Raw genomic sequence first — 20842 nt, forward strand, 5'->3', positions numbered from 1 at the left:
AAAGACAGACGCTTCCTCCGGGTCAAGCAATCATCCAACTCTGAACCCCCACCTCCGCACCTCCCACACCCCCCATACACACACACACACACACACACACACACACACACACCCAGACATGCAGAGATCCTCGTCACTAAACTAATGAGGACGGGACGGGGTTTACTGCTGATGCTGCCCGCAGTCCCCTTGGGGCCGTTATCTCTCCGCCCCGCGGAGACCCCACCCACAAACACCGCAATTCAGCGTTGGGTACCGACACTGGGGTGGATGGATGGATGGTGTGTGTGGCAGAGCGGAGCTGAGAGAGAGGCGCCCCTGCCGGGCAGACTCCGCCCAGTAGGAGCACACGGAATGAGAGAAGGATCCTCAGGGCACTGACGACGATATGATTGTGTGGCGTCAGGATGGCCGAGCGGTCTAAGGCGCTGCGTTCAGGTCGCAGTCTCCTCTGGAGGCGTGGGTTCGAATCCCACTCCTGACATACTTTCATTTTGCAAACCCTGCACTCACCTAGCAGTCTTGAGTCCTTGCCTTCTAGCCTAGACCTCAGCTCCAAAGGCCACACTCTCCAAGAGGGACTCATAATGGAGAAAGGAGGGAGTTGAGGGGAAGCTGTGGGCTTATCTCCCTATTCTGAGGCTCTCTGAGAGCTTGCTGGAGGTGACACCTCCCATAGTCACCTGGAAATGTACCATCTTGAAAACAATCATATTCTGTCTCTCTCCCTCTCCCTCTCCCTCTCCCTCTCCCTCTCCCTCTCTCTCTCCTCCTTCCTCATCCCCTTTCCCTCTCCCTTTTCCTTAAAAACATCTGCAGTACTGCTTCACCACTAGTGAAGTTTGCTCTGTACAGGTGGGGACTTGAACCTTGAAGGAGCAACCCCTCAATGAAAGGAAGGAGAAGAGAGAAGAGGAGCAACCACAGTGATCTCAGCATGGTAGAGGAGCACCAGGCCTCACACTCCAATTTGCATAGACTGGGCTCCAGGGGTGGGTTGGAGGAAGGAAAGTGAAAGACCCAGGCTTGCTCTGCCAGTTGACAGCACAGCTGACAGCGAGTCCTAAGGAATGGCCTAGCCTCTGCTGTGCTGTGAGCCCTCACACAGTCACTGTGACCTCCCTGTCTTCTACACAAGGTCTACAGTCTGCACTGGGCCCAGACAGGAGCAGCTGTGATGAAGGATCAGCAGACTCAGCTGGATGGGAGTGCTCAGGTGGACTGTCTAGTAACTAGCACAGGTGAAATCAGCTCATGCCCCTGTGTGTCAGTTGACAGGCCAACCACAAGAGGGACAGGAAGACTGGGTCAGCAGGGAGGAGGGACTGGTAGGTTATGGCCCATTTGAAAGAACCCAGGTCTTCTAAAAGCACAGTTAGGGCTGGGGACACAGTATAATGATTGTACAAAAAGACTCTCCAGCCTAAGCTTCTGCAGTCTCAGGCTCAGTCCCCAGCACCACCATAGCCAGAGCTGAAATGTCTCTGTGACAGTGACTCTGCACAGTCCCCTGGACTCCAGGCTAGCTGATCGTGTCCAGATGAAGTCACTGTCAGAAGCCAGTGAAGAGAACAGGTTTGTGGAGGCCTGGGGTCTCTCAGTGTGGTGTCCACCAGAGAGAGAGCACAGGCAGAGGAAAGAGAAAGGGTCAGATCTGAAGAGCTGGGGCCACAGGTGACCTGTACCCCAGGGTCGCCATCATCCAGGCCAGACTGAAACCATCTTGCCTTTTGCCATGTATAGGTCTTGGGATTAAGCTCTGTGTGGTCTTAAGAATATTTACCTATGGCCAGGCTCAGAGCCTGACCAATAACAAAAATAATGACAAAACCTGCACTGCACTCTGTAAGATTGATCATAATGGAACAAGCAATATCGGCAATGCAGAATTTTTTAGGAGACTCCAAGAGGAAGAAATGTTTCCCCCTTTACCTACACCACTTCCTTTAGTATTCCCCCTAAAATACAGAGAAAGATTGGTGATTCCCACAGTGGAGGGGCCACCTTGCATAGCGTAATTAATAAATGGAAAGTTGTGGTACCTGCCTAGATACAGTGGGCCTTTTAATCTACCACCCACCACTATGCTCCCACTTCCTTATACAGGAATAGCACATGAGAGAGAACCTAGGTCACACAGTGAGCATACAAGAAAGATGGATTCCAGTTAGAGAGCTTAACTTTATGGAGAGGCTGGCCAGGTCAGCACCACCTTGGTGCCTTCTCAGTAAGGAACAAAACAAAACTCCTTGATCCAACAATGCAACAGATTTTATGAAAAATGGGCTGTTCAATTTGTTTAAGGCCCCTAGAAACATAACAAGCTTGAACTTTCTATGAGCCACGGCTTCGGATGCATAGGGGCTAGAGGATGGCATAAACATATAGGTAGGATATTAATCTTGGAGGTCGGGCGGTGGTAGCGCAGTGGGTTAAGTGCACATGGCTGCAAAGCGCAAGGTGCAAGGACTGGCATAAGTATCCCGGTTCGAGCCCCAGTTCGAGCCCCGGTTCGAGCCCCGGTTCGAGCCCCGGTTCGAGCCCCGGTTCGAGCCCCGGTTCACGCCCCGGTTCATGTCCCAGTTCATGCCCTGGTTCGTGCCCCTGGCTCCCTACCTGTAGGGGAGTCGCTTCACAGGCGGTGATGCAGTTCTACAGGTGTCTTTCTCTTCCTCTCTCTGTCTCCCCCTTCTTTCTCCATTTCTCTCTGTCCTATCCAACAACGACGATATCAATAACAACAATAATAATAACTACTACAACAATAAAACAAGGGCAACAAAAGGGGGGAGCAAAAAAAAAAAGAATATTGATCTTAACCAATAGGACATCTGCCTAGCACACAGGTCTGTACATAGAAACTGTGATGTGATCTCTAGGGAGAAAAGTGCCCCTGGAATGTTGACGTTCCACAAAACAGTAGGTGTTCCCCTATCTGTGCTGTTCTTACTTGGTGATTTTTGTATTAATAATCAAAGCCTTGGTGATTTGTGTATTAGTGACCAAAGCCTTGGTGATTTCTTGTGTTAATAATCAAAGCCTTGGTGATTTTTGTATTAATAATCAAAGCCTTGGTGATTTATATATTAGTGACCAAAGCCTTGGTGATTTCTTGTATTAATAATCAAAGCCTTGGTGATTTATGTATTAGTGACCAAAACCTTGGTAATTTTTGTTTTAATAATCTATCCCTTGGTGATTTTTGTTTTAATGATCTAAGCCTTATGAGACTATAAAATAAAGTTCTGCCTGAGCACGGCAGAGGTACCTCTCACTCCTGCTCTTGAAGCAGTTGACCTGTCTCTCATCGCATTCTCGCTGCCGCCCCTCATCTTTCAGGATACCCTAATAACTTGCTGGAGCTGCTCCCCCTTTGCTCATCAGGATCTTTTTGGTGGGGAGGGGTACGAGTGAGAGCAGGGGAGGACAGGTTGTGTCACTTCCAGGAGCTACCCACGCCTCCACTACCACACCAACAGGCCCCTTGCCCTCTCCATTATTCAGCCTGTTTCCAGGATCAATCCCCATCACCAGAGCTGAAGTGTGCTTTGGTAAAAGGAGATGAATGACTGAATGACTGACTGACCGAATGAAGGAATGAATGAATGAATGAATACATAAATAAGACAAGAGAAGGAGAGAAAGAACCAGAGCATCACTCTGGCATATGTGATACTGGAGAATGAACTCGGGAACTCATGATCTTAAGGCCGGTTCTCTTCTCTAGACACTGCTCCATGTTCAGGGTGCTCTTATTCGTGTGTGTGTGTGTGTGTGTGTGTGTGTGTGTGTGTGTGTGTGTGTGTGTAGGCTCTTTTCTTTTTAAATTTTTATTTATTATTATTATTTTTTAATTTATTTATTTGTTTATTTGTTTACCAGAGAGTGCACTGTTCAGCTCTGGCTTATGGTACTGTGGGGGGATTGGATTGAACCTGGGGCTTTGGAGCCTCAGGCATGAGAGTCTCTGTTTGTATACCTATTATGCTAACTACCCTCCCCCTCTCTCCAGGCTCTTTGCCACAGGGGCTGAACTCATCTGTATGCCCACAAATGGTGCAGGAGTGTTCTTTTCTCCCCACATCAGGGTTAGAATTTAGAATTGGTCTGTTGAGGCATCCACTCCTAGACCTCAAATCATATTTTAAGGCCATTGTAATTAAAATTGCTTAGGGGGCCGGGTGGTGGTACAGCTGGTTGAGCACACATGTTACTAAGCAAAAGGATCCAGGTTTGAAACCCCTGCCCCTACCTGCAGGGGGAAAGCTTTGCAAGTGGTGAAGCAGTGTTGCAGGTGTCTCTCTGTTTCTCTCCCTCTCTATCACCCCACCCCCTCTTGATTTCTGGCTGTCTCTATCTAATAAATAAAGGCAATAAAAAAATAAAATGAAATACTGCCCGGTACTGGGACATAAATAGACACACTGACCAGTGGAATAGAATTGAGAGATCAGAAGTAAGCCCCCATACCTATGAACATCTAATCTTTGACAGACAAGGGTGCCCAGATTATTAAATGGGGAAAAGAGAGTCTCTTCCACAAATGGTGTTGGGAAAACTGTGTTGAAACATGCAGAAGGGTGAAACTCAACCACCATATTTCACCAAACACAAAAGTAAATTCCAGTGAATCAAGAACATGGATGTCAGACCAGAAACTATCAAATACTTAGAAGAAAATATTAGCAAAAACAAAGTCAAACAAATGGGACTATGTCAAATTAAAAAGCTTCTTCACAGCAAAAACAAAACAAAACATTTATAGAAATTGAGAAGATCTTTATATGCCATATATCAGGGAAGAGACTAATAACCAAAATATATAAAGAGCTCACCAAACTCAGCAGCAACAACAACAAAATGACCCCATTCAAAAAAGGGGAGAGGATATGATAGGATATTCACCATGGAAGAGATCCAAAAGGCCAACAGACATATGAAAAAATGCTTCAAGTCATGGATTGTCAGAGAAAGTAAAGACAACAATGAGATATCACTTCACTCCTATGAGAATGCCATACATACATCAGAAAAGGTGATAGCAACAAATGCTGGAGAGGTTGTGGTGTCAAAGGAACCCTCCTGCAGTGCTGCTGGGAGTGTCAATTAGTCCACTGGAGAGCAGTCTGGAGAACTCTCAGAAGGCTAGAAGTGGACCTGCCCTATGACCTTGCAAGTCCTCTCCTGGGGATGCATCCTAAGGAACCAAACACACCCATCCCAAAAGATCTGTTTATACCTGTGTTCAAGGAGGCACAATTTGTAATAGCCAAAACCTGGAAGTAACCCAGGTATCCAACAACAGACTGAGAAAGTGGCTGAGAAAGTTGTGGTATACATACACAATGGAATACTACTCAGTTATCATAAAGACATCATACATTACCTAATGAAATAGTGTTTTTTTTAATTATATTTATTTATTGGATAGAGACAGCCAGAAATCAAGAGGGAAGGGGGTGATAGAGAGGGAGAGAGACAGAGAGACACCTGCAGCCCTGCTTCACCACTCATAAAGCTTTCCTCCTGCAGGTGGGGGGACCAGGGGCTCGAACTCGGGTCCTTGCGTATTGTAATACACGCGCATAAACAGGTGCGCCACCCCCCGACCCCTATGAAATAGTTTCTACCTAGACCTAGATACTCTCCTCACCTACCTTCTATTGCACGTCCCTCAGTCACTCCAAAGCTAACCTTATCTGACAAAGTAAGGACTGCAAAAGCTGAATAAGGGCAAGAGACTTGGCATACTTTAATGAGGACTCTTTAGTCACCACCAGGCCACCCCATCACCTGGGACCCTAGTCAGGGAGTCCTGGGATTCCCACAGGGACATGATGGGCCTAGACCTCTAACAGATCCCTCTCACCACTGTCACTGGTCATCTCCATCAGGAACAACATAGTGGACCCCTCTGTAGGCCCCTATCGGTGCTGGCCCTCATTGTGAATCAACAATGGTAGGGAATGTTCCATTCTCCGAAGGGAGGTTGGATAGCATACTCTGCCTATCACCTGAGGATGATGGGCCCTGAAATTGGCACAGCCTGGAATGTTCCTAGCCGTGAAGCTGGAATGTGAGCTCAGACCTACAGGGATGCAGAAGTCACATAGGCTCCTGTGCTGACTATGGGCCCCAGATCAGGTTGATGGGGTTTATAGTTAACAGTATTTATATACTTTTCCCACATATGGGAGCTACTCTCTTCCCTGATTCAGCTTTCTGGTCCTTTCTCCAAGTATGACACCATCCCCCCAGACAACAGCTTAGGTCACCTGCACATCAGATGTCAGGCGCAGGCAAAAACTAGTTGGGTCATGGGCCCCTTGAAATATACCTAAAATAGACCTATTAGCTTTTTCCAAAACGGAGACCCCAAATCTCCATCCGCGATATTCCAGCCTTTAGGTTCATGATTAGTCAACAATTTGCTCTGCTTTCTATCTGAACTCTTTTTCAGCCACCAGGTTCCAGATGCTACCATGATGCCAACTGGACTTCCCTGGGCAGATGGCCCCAACACGTGTCCTGGAGCCCCACCTCCCCAGATCCTTTGCCCCACTAGGGAAAGAGAGGCAGGCTGGGTGTAGAGATCGACCTGTCAGCACCCATGTTCAGCAGGGAAGCAATGACAGAAGTCAGAACCTTCTGCACCCCATAATGTCCCTGGGTCCATGCTCCCAGAGGGTTAAAGAAAAAAGGAAAGCTGTCAGGGGAGGGAATGGGATATGGAGTTCAGATGGCAGGAATTGTGTGGAATTGTACCCCTCTTATCCTATGGTCTTGTCAGTGTTTCCACTTTATAAATAAAAACTTTATTAAAAAAAAAAAAAAAGAAGAGAAGAAGAAAAAGACAGAAGCAGATAAAATGATGTGTCATTCTTGTCCATAGATGGCTACCTAATAATGTTCTGATATTAGACTTCTTTTTAATATTAAATTAACATCTTTGTTTCATAGATTTACAATCAGAACAGTAAGCTAGGATATTTTAAAATGATAAAACTGATGAATTAGCTGTCTCCTAAAGTGGTATATATTTTTGTGTTTTCGAAAAAGAGATCCACTCCTTAGCATATTATTGTAATACTAGAAATGTATCTCTTCTGGGTGTATTTTTGACACAGACCTCCTATGATATCACATTGTATTTCTTGTTGATTACAAATTTAATTAGATGGATTTCAGTTTTGAAATTGTACACCGTGCTAACCTTTATTAACTTTTTCTATATATTTATGAAGATTGCATTGTTTACTTTAAAAAAATCACAGAATTTATAGCTGAAGTCATATATCTATACACCCTTTATATCACATATAGAAATGATTTTTCACTCAAAATTAAAAGATTGATTATTCACATCAATGAAAGAATAGTCTAAACACATATATTCTAAATAATATATAAGCTAAACTGGAAACATAGTCTTTTTTATCATGGAGTTTTAAAGTGATTCAATTATAAACAGGAAATTTAAAAATTCTTATTTATACACATACCCATTTCTACTTGTTTTGCATTTTCCTTTATTTTTAATTTTTTTTCTGGTGTATTAAGTGAACAAGTTTCTTTAACTATGGTTTCAAAACTTATGAAATCATTTTATCTCTGATAGTATCTACAGAAGAAATAGATATGAAGTGTAAGTAGTAGTTTTCCTGTGAAGTTATCCTGAAATCCTCTTACCAATATATGTGTTTTTCCAATTATTTTGTAACTAAAATCAATTTGATATTAATCATTGTTGGACTATTTTTCGCTGTAATGATTATCTCTCAGAGATGCTGTATTTTACTAGGAACATTGATTGTGGAACACTCACTTTCCAATGTTAAAACATTGAAGGTACTTGATTCTTTTTTTTTTCAATATTTATTTATTCCCTTTTGATTCCCTTGTTGTAGTTATTATTGTTGTTGTTACTGATGTCGTCGTTGTTGGATAGGACAGAGAGAAATGGAGAGAGGAGGGGAAGACAGAGAGGGGGAGAGAAAGACAGACACCTGCTTCACCGCTTGTGAAGCGACCCCCCTGGAGGTGAGGAGGCCCCCCCCCCAAACAGGATCCTTAAGCCAGTCCTTGCACTTTTGGCCACCTGCGTTTAAACCGCTGTGCTACCGCCTGACTCCCTCTTTTTTATTTATTTATTTATTTATTTATTTATTTATTTATTTATTTTTATTTATGAGAAAGATAGAAGGAGAGAGAAAGAATCAGACATCACTCTGGCACATGTGCTGCCGGGGATGGAACTCGGGACCTCATGCTTGAGAGTCCAAAGCGTTATCACTGTGCCACCTCCAGGACCACCTTGATTATTTTCTCACTTATTTGTAGTTGTATTTCTAAAAGGAGATTGATATTACCAAAGAAAAAAAGTTTCATTCATTTTTAAATGAATTTAAATGAGTTTTCAAGTAAAATAGTATTCATTTAGTTTATAGAATAGTATTCATGTGTATGGCAAGTATTCTAGAATTATGCATAGCACTTTGTCCACTGTTGATTAAAGTTAGATTATTACTAAATAAAATGTAACTATCAGGTAAATAAATGTTGCGTGACCTATTCAAAAATAAAATAAATAAATAAAAATGGTGAATTCACTGTCTTCACCTCAGCTGGAGCTAAAAGGAACCATGTTAAGTGAGATAAGACAAGATAAGACAGAAAGAGAAGGATGAACATGGAATGGTCCCACTCACAGACAGGAGTTGAAAAAATAAGAGCAGAAGGGAAAACACAATGCAGAACTTGGACTGAAATTGGTGTATTGCACCACAGTAAAAGACTCTGGGGTGGGAGGAGGGTTCAGGTCCTGGAACATGATGGCAGAGGAGGACCTAGTGCTGGTTGAATTGTTACGTGGAAGACTCAGAAATGTTATGACTGTGCAAACTGTTTTATTTTATTGTTGACTGTAAACCATTAATCCCCCAATAAAGACATTAAAGATAAATAAATAAATAAATAAATAAATAGTCTGTCAGCGTTGTTAAGATGCAGATTTCTCTGATAATCAATGAATTTCATTGTGTGTGTGTGTGTGTGTGTGTGTGTGTGTGTATTGAACATCTTCTTTGTGTGTGTCATCTGAACATCTTCTTTGGTGATGACCCAGTTCATGCCTTTTTTGCCATTTTCAGAATGAGGTTGATTATCTTTCAGTTTCTCCGTGTTATGAGTCCTTTATGTTGTTTTGGTGACTACCCCTCTCTGAGGAATGCTCTGACTTTATTTTTTAATTCATTAACTTGATAGAGACAGCCAGCATTTGAGAAGAAGGGGGAGACAGAGTGACAGAGAGATACCTGCAGCACTGCTTCACCACTCGTGAAGCTTTCCCCCTGCATGTGGGGACCAGGGGCTTGAACCCGGGCCCTTGCACCTTGTAATACTTGCACTTAATCAGGTGCACCACCACCTGGTCCCTGCTCTGACTTTCTTTCATTCAATAGGGCTCTTTTTGCTGTGCAGAAGCTTTCATTCTGATGCAGTCCCATTCTTTTTGCTTGTTTGCTTGTCTTGCTTTGTTTATTATTTTTTCCATTGCTATTGGGCTTTACTTTAAGAACCTTTCTTTTTTTTTTTTTTTTAAGCTTTTATTTATTTATTAATGAGAAAGATAGGAGGAGAGAGAGAGAGAACCAGACATCCAGACATCACTCTGGTTCTGGGGGATTGAACTCAGGACCTCATGCTTGAGAGTCTGATGCTTTATCCACTGCACCACCTCCTGGACCACTTTAAGAACATTTCTAAAGCAAACACTGTGGAGTGTTCTGCCAGTGTTTCCATTTGTGTATGTAAAGGATTCTGGTCTAATGGTGAAGTCTTTCATCCACTTGAAGTTGACTTTTGTGTACAGTGACATGTGTGGTTCTGTTTCAATCTCCTATGTGTTTCAGCCTGCTTTTCCAGCACCATTTACTGAAAAGACTCTCCTTTCTCTACCAGTGCCCTGGGTCCTTTGTGGCGTATCCACTGTACATAACTGTGAAGTCTACTCTGCCTCCTTTTAGGAATATGTCACTTCTGTATGCCACCAGGTTATATGATGTTTGAAAATCTGAGGATGGTTTTCTTTTCTTTTCTTTAAGAAAGGATTAATTAACAAAACCATAGGGTAGGAGGGGTACAATTCCACACAATTCCCACCACCCAATCTCCATTTCCCACCCCCTCCCCTGATAGCTTTCCCATTCTCTATCCCTCTGGGAGCATGGACCCAGGGTCATTGTGGGTTGCAGAAGGTAGAAGGTCTGGCTTCTGTAATTGCTTCCCCGAGGATGGTTTTCTTAAATGAGTGGTAATCATCAAGCAAGTCTCATCATAATCCGGCGGGCAGTGTAGTAGACTCCTCCGGGAAGAGGAGGGAGCAGAAGAAGCAAACACCCAGTCCTCGTTAGTATAGTGGTGAGTATCCCCGCCTGTCATGCGGGAGACCGGGGTTCGATTCCCCGACGGGGAGGATAGGTCTTTTTTTTTTTTTTGGCCTCCCCAGTCATGCGTCCTCCTGGTTGTAAGCGTCCAACCCAGTCGTTCCTGAGATAGTTACTGCTCTTTGGGGTTCCGGGGGATCGGGCGGCCTGGGGTGCAGACAGGTGTCCAGGACCCGGGAGGCTCCCAGGGTGATGGCGGTGGAGACAGCGGTCCGGAGCGATGGACCATCCACCCAGCTGCGGGGCAACTCTGCGGGAGGCGGAGGGAGGTGGGTTCCTGCTCAGGCAGCTGGGAGCCGGGGCGACCTCTGGTCGGGGCCCCTCTTTCTGCTCTGCCCCACGACCCACAACCCACACCCATCCCCGCCCCCGGCCGGTTGGCGCCCCCGCGAGGTCACTGCTCGGCCTCCACAGTCCCCGCGTGCGGCCACCCCTGGGCGTCCTCCCACCCCCGCGACTTGGGGGCAGACGGGGTCCCCCCAGAGGCTGTGTGCGGGGGGGGGGGGGGGCGGGGCGCAGCGTCTGCTGGGCCGCTGGGGGGGCGTCTCCACCCTCAGACCCGTGACCCCCGGACAAGTCCACTTTCTGCCGGTCCGCCCCTTCGGTGCTGTCTATCTTACAGCGGCGTCGGTGCGGAGCGGCCTGCTGGTCTAGAGGTTAGGATGCGGCAAGCTGTTCTTTTCCTCCCAGGCCCGAAGCCCGGTGGGGTCCCACCCCCACCTCCTCCTCCCTGCGCGCCCTTTGCCCCCACACACTTTCGGGTGCCCTGTCCTCCCGGGCGCCTTCGGGGTGCCTGTAGCTCCCTACCCGATACAGCCAGAGGCTCCTTTCTCAGGGCCCCTCCTGACAGCGGGCTGGGGACCGAGCGCACCCGCAACTGCTGTGTGTATGTGTGTTGGGGTGCGGGGGCTGGGGCTGGGGGCGGTGCGCTGGGTGCGGCGCGGGTGGGATAGGGGTGAGCAGAGCTGCCTTCCTCGCAGTAGACGCGGCTTCGATTCCCGGCCAACGCCGTGAGTTTTGCAGAGAACCGGGGCTCTGGTGACCTGGGCTGTGGCAGCTAGACTCTAGCCCCCTCTGCGGCGGTGTCCCCGCACCCTCCGGCTTGTGGACTCCAGAGATCGTCGGCATCTCTTCGCGTCCCGGCGGGCCTGCCTGCCTCTCCCTCCGACTCAGAACTCCGCTCCTCTTGCCCCAAAGCCCCCACCCCACTCCATCCCCGGTTGGCCACCAGCGTCCCTCTCGTCACCGCCCCCCAAAGCCGCACTGTTTGCATGTTTGTGGTGGAGTGGAGGACAGCCGCCTGCGGGTTTGTATGTGGGCCACTCCCGACACCCCCCCCCACACACACACACACACAATCCCCGGGGCGGCCACTGACAGGATTCAAGAAACCAATGAATATGAGGATCCAGGGCTAAAAGGGGTCTCGCAGGCAAGACGTTTAGGCCTGGGAATCAGTTCCAGCTCCGTCAGCACTTAGAGGGGGAGGGGCGGTCCCTTGAGAGGGGCTATTTTTTTTTCTACAAGATTATTTATTGATTGATTTCTTTTTTGTTGCCCTTGCTGTTTTATTGTTGTAGTTATTATTGATGTCGTTGTTGTTGGATAAGACAGCGAAATGGAGAGAGGAGGGGAAGACAGAGAGGGGGAGAGAAAGACACCTGCGGACCTGCTTCACCTGCTGGTGGGGAGCCAGGGGCTCCAACCGGTATCCTTATATGCCAGTCCTTGTGCTTTGCGCCACCTAGGCTTTGCGATTAACCCGCTGCGCCACCCCCAGACTCCCGGGGAGGGGCTTTTGACAATAGTCAGCCCCAGCAGAATAAAAAGTACACCGTACTGCATGGGCCGGGAATCGAACCCGGGCCTCCCGCGTGGCAGGCGAGAATTCTACCACTGAACCACCCATGCACGACTACCGTCTACATAGGTGCTCACTTCATGTCTCGGACCACAGCTGCACATCTGCTTATGGGAGACCCCAAGCAAGGCTGATGTCTCTGACCCCTGTGATCTCCTCTGATTGAAGGGGGTGGGGGGCAGTGCCCTGCCCTCATGGCCCCCAGCTTCTTCTGCAGAATCCAGAGGTTATCACCCCACGTGTAGACGGGAATAACCCGATTGACGGTGGGAGACTTTATTTTGACCTCAGTTTCCTGCGGGAATCTGATGTCCCCCTGGGGTAAATCCCCCCTCAGGCAGGGGCGGCCTCGGTGCTGGTGACACTCACAGAACCCATCTAGAGCTGCAGTGTGGGGCCTACATGGAGGGTCCAGGAGACCGGGGGACAATGTAGGCTTGGCTGCTGAAGACTCCTTCCCTCCACCCGCACCCACGTCCCAGAAGCTGTGTTCTGTGAACCCGAGTGGCTGTCCTCCACGGTCCGGATTCTGCGGATGTTTTTCTAAGATAGGAGAATTGAGGACCAGAAATCTGAAAGGTGAGAGAACGAGAAAGAGACCACCAAAACGGTGGGGAATGCTGTTCAGGATGGGGGCTAGGGGGAAGCAAAAGGACCACAGTGTCAGAAGTGGGTTTCGAACCCACGCCTCCAGGGGAGACTGCGACCTTAACGCAGTGCCTTAGACCGCTCGGCCATCCTGACGGCACGAACCCCTTGTAAAACTCTCTTGAACTCAGCTTCATTTGAACACTTGCTCCCTCCTCCAGCGGGCAGCGTCTGGACTCTTTCTCCCCTCTTCTTCGCCGGCACCCTGAGGATGGGGTTAGGTGGAAGAGCTCCCCCCTTGGGCTCGTTTGGGGCTGTGACCTAGTCTATGAGGTGTGCCGCGCTTAATACAGGACGTGGTCGTCAAGTCTCTGCGGGGGCGGGGTTTAGTCTCAGTTGTGGGTGGGGCGCGGCCAAAACAGCTGTGCGCAGGGCCCTTGGCGGGCAGCGCAGCCTGACAGTGCTGCGCTGCCCTGAGTGGTATCTCAGGCAGGTGCCTTGGTGCCGGGCATAGCCGCTTTCTCAGCAGATGGCGCGGGCTCGATTCCTAGACTTGTCTCCTCTGGCGGCGGGGGCAGCTGTGTGAGGGCAGGAGCAGGAGGTTTTCTGTGCTGTCACCTCCCCGAGCCACCTCGCCTCTTGGGGACAAGCCTGCACCCCGACTGCGCCAGCTGCCAGGTCCCACGCCCCAGCCCACTCTGCGGACCTCCGGGAGGCCCCACAGCGTTAGAGCACGGGCAGGAGTCCTTGGGTGGGGCCCTGTTGGGGCTGCTGGTCTGCTCTCAGCTTGGTCCCAGGGGCTGGAGGGTGGCGGTGCTCCCTGCAGAAGTGGTTGTGGGCGGGAGCACTAGTGCGAGGACAGGAGCCTGGTGTCCGGCTGGAGAGGAAGGGCGCCTGGATGCGAGGACCAAGGTGAGCTCAGCTCTTCATGGGTTGGGAACGGAACCCTGTTTCCCTCTGGAGTCGCTCCTCCACGTCCTGGGTCCCGGGGTAAAGGGGCTTTTTTTCTAGCCGCCCAGGGTGGCTCAGGATTCAGACTAGAGAGCGGGTGGTGCGGCTGTCCTCGCTGGAGATCAGAGATGCAGCAAGAGTGGGGTTGCTGTCCAGACCCCGGAAAGCCGTGCCCTTTGGGGTTGGGATGTTGCGGGGGTCCGGACATCTTCTTCTTTTGGGGCTGCAGGGCTGATGGCCCCAGGCGGATGGATTCGAGGAGGTTCCCTGGTACTGTTGCTGCCACAGGCTCCGTCGGATGCCCTTCCTTTATGCGTACCCCATGACAGCAGCCTGCTCACAGCCTGGCAGCCCTGCAGCCCACTTCTGCAGAGCACCTAGATGGCCAGTGACAGTACCATTCTGGCACATGTGCTGCCAGGAAATGAACTCAGTACCTAATGCTTGAGAGTCCAATGCCTTGTCCAATGCGCCACCTCCTGGACCTCTGATTGATGTTTTTCTTTGTCTTCCTTTTAATTTCAGACAGAAAGAATCAGAGAGAGGAGACACACAGTTCTATTTTACCATTCATAAAGAATTTGGTGGGGTTCAAGCTGTAGCACAGCCTGGGCCTGGGGCCATCAGCCCTGCAGCCATCAGTCCGGGAGTAATCAGAGGCAATACAATGCCTGTGATCAAAAGGCAATGCACCCTCCCCGTCGGGGAATCGAACCCCGGTCTCCCGCGTGACAGGCGGGGATACTCACCACTATACTAACGAGGACAGGATGGCACGTCTATAAGGTCCTTCCTGCATTCCTGCACAGCCCTGCCGACACCACACAGCGCCCAGGTGACCCTCACCCAAATACAGCAAACCGTCCCCCCAGGTGGCCGCCACCACAACCCTGGTGTCTCCGCTCAGCCCGAGTGTCGCCACCTGTGGCCTCGTGCGGGAGGGGCCTCGGGAGACGAGTGGGAGCCGGGAGGGAAGCCCGAACAGGAGGGAGCGAGGCTTGCACCAGGCTCCCAGCAGGGAACTCACTCGGAATGGCCTGGTGGGGAGAGCCAGCGGGAACCGGGGACCCCAGACGCCCCTCCCTCGCTCCTCCTGAGGCTCAAGGGTCTTGGCCGAGCTGCCTACACTAAGGCCTAGAGGCGAGCCTGTTGTGCGGGCAGGGCTAGTGGCTAGGGCGCCTGTCCAGGACCCAGCGGCCCCAGAGCCCGAGTCCAGCTCCTGCTCTGACACTCGAGTCTTTAGCCACCAGCACCTGCCACCCCCGCAACGTCCCAGCCCCAAAGGGCACGGCTTTCCGGGGTCTGGACAGCAACCCCACTCTTGCTGCATCTCTGATCTCCAGCGAGGACAGCCGCACCACCCGCTCTCTAGTCTGAATCCTGAGCCACCCTGGGCGGCTAGAAAAAAAGCCCCTTTACCCCGGGACCCAGGACGTGGAGGAGCGACTCCAGAGGGAAACAGGGTTCCGTTCCCAACCCATGAAGAGCTGAGCTCACCTTGGTCCTCGCATCCAGGCGCCCTTCCTCTCCAGCCGGACACCAGGCTCCTGTCCTCGCACTAGTGCTCCCGCCCACAACCACTTCTGCAGGGAGCACCGCCACCCTCCAGCCCCTGGGACCAAGCTGAGAGCAGACCAGCAGCCCCAACAGGGCCCCACCCAAGGACTCCTGCCCGTGCTCTAACGCTGTGGGGCCTCCCGGAGGTCCGCAGAGTGGGCTGGGGCGTGGGACCTGGCAGCTGGCGCAGTCGGGGTGCAGGCTTGTCCCCAAGAGGCGAGGTGGCTCGGGGAGGTGACAGCACAGAAAACCTCCTGCTCCTGCCCTCACACAGCTGCCCCCGCCGCCAGAGGAGACAAGTCTAGGAATCGAGCCCGCGCCATCTGCTGAGAAAGCGGCTATGCCCGGCACCAAGGCACCTGCCTGAGATACCACTCAGGGCAGCGCAGCACTGTCAGGCTGCGCTGCCCGCCAAGGGCCCTGCGCACAGCTGTTTTGGCCGCGCCCCACCCACAACTGAGACTAAACCCCGCCCCCGCAGAGACTTGACGACCACGTCCTGTATTAAGCGCGGCACACCTCATAGACTAGGTCACAGCCCCAAACGAGCCCAAGGGGGGAGCTCTTCCACCTAACCCCATCCTCAGGGTGCCGGCGAAGAAGAGGGGAGAAAGAGTCCAGACGCTGCCCGCTGGAGGAGGGAGCAAGTGTTCAAATGAAGCTGAGTTCAAGAGAGTTTTACAAGGGGTTCGTGCCGTCAGGATGGCCGAGCGGTCTAAGGCACTGCGTTAAGGTCGCAGTCTCCCCTGGAGGCGTGGGTTCGAAACCCACTTCTGACACTGTGGTCCTTTTGCTTCCCCCTAGCCCCCATCCTGAACAGCATTCCCCACCGTTTTGGTGGTCTCTTTCTCGTTCTCTCACCTTTCAGATTTCTGGTCCTCAATTCTCCTATCTTAGAAAAACATCCGCAGAATCCGGACCGTGGAGGACAGCCACTCGGGTTCACAGAACACAGCTTCTGGGACGTGGGTGCGGGTGGAGGGAAGGAGTCTTCAGCAGCCAAGCCTACATTGTCCCCCGGTCTCCTGGACCCTCCATGTAGGCCCCACACTGCAGCTCTAGATGGGTTCTGTGAGTGTCACCAGCACCGAGGCCGCCCCTGCCTGAGGGGGGATTTACCCCAGGGGGACATCAGATTCCCGCAGGAAACTGAGGTCAAAATAAAGTCTCCCACCGTCAATCGGGTTATTCCCGTCTACACGTGGGGTGATAACCTCTGGATTCTGCAGAAGAAGCTGGGGGCCATGAGGGCAGGGCACTGCCCCCCACCCCCTTCAATCAGAGGAGATCACAGGGGTCAGAGACATCAGCCTTGCTTGGGGTCTCCCATAAGCAGATGTGCAGCTGTGGTCCGAGACATGAAGTGAGCACCTATGTAGACGGTAGTCGTGCATGGGTGGTTCAGTGGTAGAATTCTCGCCTGCCACGCGGGAGGCCCGGGTTCGATTCCCGGCCCATGCAGTACGGTGTACTTTTTATTCTGCTGGGGCTGACTATTGTCAAAAGCCCCTCCCCGGGAGTCTGGGGGTGGCGCAGCGGGTTAATCGCAAAGCCTAGGTGGCGCAAAGCACAAGGACTGGCATATAAGGATACCGGTTGGAGCCCCTGGCTCCCCACCAGCAGGTGAAGCAGGTCCGCAGGTGTCTTTCTCTCCCCCTCTCTGTCTTCCCCTCCTCTCTCCATTTCGCTGTCTTATCCAACAACAACGACATCAATAATAACTACAACAATAAAACAGCAAGGGCAACAAAAAAGAAATCAATCAATAAATAATCTTGTAGAAAAAAAAATAGCCCCTCTCAAGGGACCGCCCCTCCCCCTCTAAGTGCTGACGGAGCTGGAACTGATTCCCAGGCCTAAACGTCTTGCCTGCGAGACCCCTTTTAGCCCTGGATCCTCATATTCATTGGTTTCTTGAATCCTGTCAGTGGCCGCCCCGGGGATTGTGTGTGTGTGTGTGTGGGGGGGGGTGTCGGGAGTGGCCCACATACAAACCCGCAGGCGGCTGTCCTCCACTCCACCACAAACATGCAAACAGTGCGGCTTTGGGGGGCGGTGACGAGAGGGACGCTGGTGGCCAACCGGGGATGGAGTGGGGTGGGGGCTTTGGGGCAAGAGGAGCGGAGTTCTGAGTCGGAGGGAGAGGCAGGCAGGCCCGCCGGGACGCGAAGAGATGCCGACGATCTCTGGAGTCCACAAGCCGGAGGGTGCGGGGACACCGCCGCAGAGGGGGCTAGAGTCTAGCTGCCACAGCCCAGGTCACCAGAGCCCCGGTTCTCTGCAAAACTCACGGCGTTGGCCGGGAATCGAAGCCGCGTCTACTGCGAGGAAGGCAGCTCTGCTCACCCCTATCCCACCCGCGCCGCACCCAGCGCACCGCCCCCAGCCCCAGCCCCCGCACCCCAACACACATACACACAGCAGTTGCGGGTGCGCTCGGTCCCCAGCCCGCTGTCAGGAGGGGCCCTGAGAAAGGAGCCTCTGGCTGTATCGGGTAGGGAGCTACAGGCACCCCGAAGGCGCCCGGGAGGACAGGGCACCCGAAAGTGTGTGGGGGCAAAGGGCGCGCAGGGAGGAGGAGGTGGGGGTGGGACCCCACCGGGCTTCGGGCCTGGGAGGAAAAGAACAGCTTGCCGCATCCTAACCTCTAGACCAGCAGGCCGCTCCGCACCGACGCCGCTGTAAGATAGACAGCACCGAAGGGGCGGACCGGCAGAAAGTGGACTTGTCCGGGGGTCACGGGTCTGAGGGTGGAGACGCCCCCCCAGCGGCCCAGCAGACGCTGCGCCCCGCCCCCCCCCCCTCCCGCACACAGCCTCTGGGGGGACCCCGTCTGCCCCCAAGTCGCGGGGGTGGGAGGACGCCCAGGGGTGGCCGCACGCGGGGACTGTGGAGGCCGAGCAGTGACCTCGCGGGGGCGCCAACCGGCCGGGGGCGGGGATGGGTGTGGGTTGTGGGTCGTGGGGCAGAGCAGAAAGAGGGGCCCCGACCAGAGGTCGCCCCGGCTCCCAGCTGCCTGAGCAGGAACCCACCTCCCTCCGCCTCCCGCAGAGTTGCCCCGCAGCTGGGTGGATGGTCCATCGCTCCGGACCGCTGTCTCCACCGCCATCACCCTGGGAGCCTCCCGGGTCCTGGACACCTGTCTGCACCCCAGGCCGCCCGATCCCCCGGAACCCCAAAGAGCAGTAACTATCTCAGGAACGACTGGGTTGGACGCTTACAACCAGGAGGACGCATGACTGGGGAGGCCAAAAAAAAAAAAAAAGACCTATCCTCCCCGTCGGGGAATCGAACCCCGGTCTCCCGCGTGACAGGCGGGGATACTCACCACTATACTAACGAGGACTGGGTGTTTGCTTCTTCTGCTCCCTCCTCTTCCCGGAGGAGTCTACTACACTGCCCGCCGGATTATGATGAGACTTGCTTGATGATTACCACTCATTTAAGAAAACCATCCTCGGGGAAGCAATTACAGAAGCCAGACCTTCTACCTTCTGCAACCCACAATGACCCTGGGTCCATGCTCCCAGAGGGATAGAGAATGGGAAAGCTATCAGGGGAGGGGGTGGGAAATGGAGATTGGGTGGTGGGAATTGTGTGGAATTGTACCCCTCCTACCCTATGGTTTTGTTAATTAATCCTTTCTTAAAGAAAAGAAAAGAAAACCATCCTCAGATTTTCAAACATCATATAACCTGGTGGCAGGAGGCAGAGTAGACTTCACAGTTATGTACAGTGGATACGCCACAAAGGACCCAGGGCACTGGTAGAGAAAGGAGAGTCTTTTCAGTAAATGGTGCTGGAAAAGCAGGCTGAAACACATAGGAGATTGAAACAGAACCACACATGTCACTGTACACAAAAGTCAACTTCAAGTGGATGAAAGACTTCACCATTAGACCAGAATCCTTTACATACACAAATGGAAACACTGGCAGAACACTCCACAGTGTTTGCTTTAGAAATGTTCTTAAAGTGGTCCAGGAGGTGGTGCAGTGGATAAAGCATCAGACTCTCAAGCATGAGGTCCTGAGTTCAATCCCCCAGAACCAGAGTGATGTCTGGATGTCTGGTTCTCTCTCTCTCTCCTCCTATCTTTCTCATTAATAAATAAATAAAAGCTTAAAAAAAAAAAAAAAAAGAAAGGTTCTTAAAGTAAAGCCCAATAGCAATGGAAAAAATAATAAACAAAGCAAGACAAGCAAACAAGCAAAAAGAATGGGACTGCATCAGAATGAAAGCTTCTGCACAGCAAAAAGAGCCCTATTGAATGAAAGAAAGTCAGAGCAGGGACCAGGTGGTGGTGCACCTGATTAAGTGCAAGTATTACAAGGTGCAAGGGCCCGGGTTCAAGCCCCTGGTCCCCACATGCAGGGGGAAAGCTTCACGAGTGGTGAAGCAGTGCTGCAGGTATCTCTCTGTCACTCTGTCTCCCCCTTCTTCTCAAATGCTGGCTGTCTCTATCAAGTTAATGAATTAAAAAATAAAGTCAGAGCATTCCTCAGAGAGGGGTAGTCACCAAAACAACATAAAGGACTCATAACACGGAGAAACTGAAAGATAATCAACCTCATTCTGAAAATGGCAAAAAAGGCATGAACTGGGTCATCACCAAAGAAGATGTTCAGATGACACACACAAAGAAGATGTTCAATACACACACACACACACACACACACACACACACACACACAATGAAATTCATTGATTATCAGAGAAATCTGCATCTTAACAACGCTGACAGACTATTTATTTATTTATTTATTTATTTATCTTTAATGTCTTTATTGGGGGATTAATGGTTTACAGTCAACAATAAAATAAAACAGTTTGCACAGTCATAACATTTCTGAGTCTTCCACGTAACAATTCAACCAGCACTAGGTCCTCCTCTGCCATCATGTTCCAGGACCTGAACCCTCCTCCCACCCCAGAGTCTTTTACTGTGGTGCAATACACCAATTTCAGTCCAAGTTCTGCATTGTGTTTTCCCTTCTGCTCTTATTTTTTCAACTCCTGTCTGTGAGTGGGACCATTCCATGTTCATCCTTCTCTTTCTGTCTTATCTTGTCTTATCTCACTTAACATGGTTCCTTTTAGCTCCAGCTGAGGTGAAGACGGTGAATTCACCATTTTTATTTATTTATTTTATTTTTGAATAGGTCACGCAACATTTATTTACCTGATAGTTACATTTTATTTAGTAATAATCTAACTTTAATCAACAGTGGACAAAGTGCTATGCATAATTCTAGAATACTTGCCATACACATGAATACTATTCTATAAACTAAATGAATACTATTTTACTTGAAAACTCATTTAAATTCATTTAAAAATGAATGAAACTTTTTTTCTTTGGTAATATCAATCTCCTTTTAGAAATACAACTACAAATAAGTGAGAAAATAATCAAGGTGGTCCTGGAGGTGGCACAGTG

At 50.7% G+C, this 20842-nt stretch overlaps 8 non-coding genes across 8 annotated transcripts; 4 read left to right on the forward strand and 4 right to left on the reverse strand.

The window, feature by feature from the left end:
* The first annotated feature begins 401 nt into the window (after positions 1-401).
* TRNAL-CAG (transfer RNA leucine (anticodon CAG)) lies at positions 402-484 on the forward strand. The gene has a single exon. It is a non-coding gene; the product is annotated as a tRNA-Leu (tRNA).
* Positions 485-10402: 9918 nt separating this feature from the next.
* TRNAD-GUC (transfer RNA aspartic acid (anticodon GUC)) lies at positions 10403-10474 on the forward strand. Its single transcript has one exon. It is a non-coding gene; the product is annotated as a tRNA-Asp (tRNA).
* Positions 10475-12285: 1811 nt separating this feature from the next.
* TRNAG-GCC (transfer RNA glycine (anticodon GCC)) lies at positions 12286-12356 on the reverse strand. Its single transcript has one exon. It is a non-coding gene; the product is annotated as a tRNA-Gly (tRNA).
* Positions 12357-12967: 611 nt separating this feature from the next.
* Positions 12968-13050, reverse strand: TRNAL-AAG (transfer RNA leucine (anticodon AAG)). The gene has a single exon. It is a non-coding gene; the product is annotated as a tRNA-Leu (tRNA).
* A 1489-nt stretch (positions 13051-14539) lies between these two features.
* Positions 14540-14611, reverse strand: TRNAD-GUC (transfer RNA aspartic acid (anticodon GUC)). The gene has a single exon. It is a non-coding gene; the product is annotated as a tRNA-Asp (tRNA).
* Positions 14612-16098: 1487 nt separating this feature from the next.
* Positions 16099-16181, forward strand: TRNAL-AAG (transfer RNA leucine (anticodon AAG)). Its single transcript has one exon. It is a non-coding gene; the product is annotated as a tRNA-Leu (tRNA).
* Positions 16182-16792: 611 nt separating this feature from the next.
* Positions 16793-16863, forward strand: TRNAG-GCC (transfer RNA glycine (anticodon GCC)). Its single transcript has one exon. It is a non-coding gene; the product is annotated as a tRNA-Gly (tRNA).
* A 1812-nt stretch (positions 16864-18675) lies between these two features.
* TRNAD-GUC (transfer RNA aspartic acid (anticodon GUC)) lies at positions 18676-18747 on the reverse strand. Its single transcript has one exon. It is a non-coding gene; the product is annotated as a tRNA-Asp (tRNA).
* Positions 18748-20842: the final 2095 nt, after the last annotated feature.

Source organism: Erinaceus europaeus, chromosome 9 (genome assembly GCF_950295315.1).
Source record: "Erinaceus europaeus chromosome 9, mEriEur2.1, whole genome shotgun sequence".
Taxonomy (NCBI): domain Eukaryota; kingdom Metazoa; phylum Chordata; class Mammalia; order Eulipotyphla; family Erinaceidae; genus Erinaceus; species Erinaceus europaeus.